The sequence below is a fragment of the Neomonachus schauinslandi genome, chromosome 6 (genome assembly GCF_002201575.2).
Source record: "Neomonachus schauinslandi chromosome 6, ASM220157v2, whole genome shotgun sequence".
Classification (NCBI taxonomy): Eukaryota; Metazoa; Chordata; class Mammalia; order Carnivora; family Phocidae; genus Neomonachus; species Neomonachus schauinslandi.
The window spans coordinates 33,110,454-33,113,247 of NC_058408.1; positions in this window are offsets into that span (position 1 = coordinate 33,110,454).

Genomic DNA, 2,794 nt, shown 5'->3' on the forward strand with positions numbered 1-2,794 from the left:
TCAACTGCTGACACCGGAAGCAGCTGGGTTCCCAAAGCACCTCCCAAAATACCGAATTCACTGTCCTCTACACAGAAGAAACCTTCGCCAACTGGGTCCAATAAAAAGAATGTAGTGATGTAGAGTTGGAGAAGTACAGATTTGGAAATCAGACAAACTCGGTGTAGATTCAGGCCTGGTCACTTATTAGCTGCATGGGTTTTGGAAAATTACTTAGTTTTTCAGCTTTTTTCCTCATCTGTAAAATGTGGGCAATTATCTCCACTTGGTGAAGTGGTGTTGGTGAAATGGTGCCGTGTGTATGAAGTGATTGGAACACAACACATTGAAGCCATTATTTAAAATAATTCTCAGTAAGTTCCAAACTTGCATATTTCATTTTTCTTAATGCATAGAATTTCATCACAGATCTTTTTTTTCTAAATTGAGAAATGGATAGTGGATTTCTTTCTTTCCCTTTACTCTCAGAATGTTGAAATTTGGGGGAGTAGTCATAGTATTACTAAAAAGTCCCACCCAGTTATTCATGGAAAAGTTCCTTTTTTAAAAAAAAAAAGTACTATCAAGAACAAAATATTTTAGAAGGTGAATGTGTACAGCACTTAGTGTAGCTAAACTGGGTGCTAGAGATCTTTTTTTTTAAAAAAACACTATCCAGAGCTCATTGTTTTCCTGGATAAAAAGGTATTACATTCACTTAACAAACACTTAGAGAGCTCTAACGGGCCTTGCTTGAAGTTAAGGCTTCAACAGCTCCATAACTGGCCTTGACCTTCAGCTCTTTTCCATGATGCCACCTTGCCTTTCACACCAGTTCTATGAGCTCAAGCAGGAATAAAGACTGCCTGCCTGTATAATGGTGGGACAGAAAGGAATAAACAAAGATCTGGCATCAATTCTAAAACACTGCTGGGCCCTGATATATTTTGTGTTTTTATATCACATACGGAAGTGAAAGCAAGATGTTTTATTATCAAATAGGAGGATCATACCAGATAACTTTATTTTTTTAAAAGATTTTATTTATTTATTAGAGAGAGAGAGAGCACAAGAGGAAGAGGGAGAGGGAGAAGCAGACTCCCCGCTGAGCAGGGAGCCCGATGTGGGGCTCGATCCTAGGACCCAGGTCGATCATGACCTGAGCCGAAGGCAGATGCTTAACTGACTGAGTCACCCAGGCGCCCCAATGCTAGATAATTTTAAAAGTCCCTCTACTCAACTTCTAAACTCTAGAATGTTTTAATACTGATAGGTTTCCATGAAAACCTATAGAAGTTCCTTTCTTGGAATCCCTATACAATTGGCTCCAGCATTGGGTAACACAGGGTTTATTCAGTTCACTACAGTAAACATGAGCCAGAGAAACAGAGAAAACTGTTGTCTTCCTTCTTACAAAGCTCTTACTAACCGGAAAAGAGTGATCAAAAACATTTAGGAAAGAATATCATTACTGGAGCCACAAATACCCCCACATCTGATCCATGGACCACGGCGTATTTCCAAGTCGAGGATTTCATTTAACCAGGGAAGGTATTCGAGGGGATAGGAAACCTAGGATGAACTCTGCTAACCAGACTGATGTGAATTACTAAAGGGAAATGTTCTTGGGGTTACTCTCCATAAAGATGATGTCCTTTTGTGTTTTTGACAGGGACAGTGCTGGACGGGGGGGAAGGAGAGACCTTTACTCTGACCAGCCCCATATAGATTTGTGCTGCCCAGTGTAATCACCTGGAATGCTTTAAGTAATCCTTCTGTCCCCTTCCTTCCCATCCCCAGAGATTCTAATCTAAGTAGTCTGAAGTGTAGCTTGAGCATCTGGATTTTTTTTTTTTTAAGCTCCCCACGTCACTCTAATGTGTGGCTAGTCTTGCAAACCACTGGAATATACTTAAGGTCTTCTAACAAACCTTCCTCTTAAAACCACCACCCTATCATCTCGTTTTCTGGCGCTTGGTTTTTGTTTGGGCATTTTTCTCCCCTCGCATCACACACGCACACTCCACGGGATGGTGCATTTCTTCCAGCAGTCGGACTAGAATAGTCCCAAAGTGGAATTCATGAGCTGTCCTTGGTAAATAAGGAGAACCCTGGCGAGGAAAGTGATTCCCACCCAAACATAGTATGAACAATGGTCACTCCTTGCTGTGTTGCCTGACCTGTTTTCTTGGGCCATTTCCCACTTGCTGTTTTCAGATTACGGAGTGTGCTAGCAGACCACACACTGTTTTTTCCCATTCCTTGTTGGCAGTTGACAGACCTCCAGTTGAAGGCACCAGGTCCCTGGGTGGGCACTCTTTCTCAGTTTCCAGGGGCTACCTGGGAATCCACCGCACCTTCTGCTCAGCTTGGCAGCACTCAAGAGCGCTAAATTTTCTCTTAACCTAATTCAGATTTCCAGGGAGCGAAGCCCTGGCCGCTTGAGCCACGCCCCTCTCCTCCGCCCCCGCCCCCCGGGCCCCCCAAGTGTTTTGTTTACTTGGAAAGCAGATATTTACATTTCCAGATGGGAGCTCGGCGCAGGCCCCACCCCAGCAAAGAGCAAAAGAGAATCCAGGCGACCGGCCAGAGAGCCCCTCTCCCGGCCCATTATCCCCCTCCCCCAGTCTAGGGTCTCTAGGGGAGCGAGCCGCGAGAGTCCCCCGCCCTCGCCCTGCCCGGCACCTGGTGCGAGCTAAACTCTCCTCCGCCCGTCTCTTCGCCCCACCCATTGTGATTCAGAGCCCCAACCCCGCCCAGGCGCTCATTTAACTCGCCTGGGGCCATAGCCAGGCGCTGCTGCTTCTTACAGCTC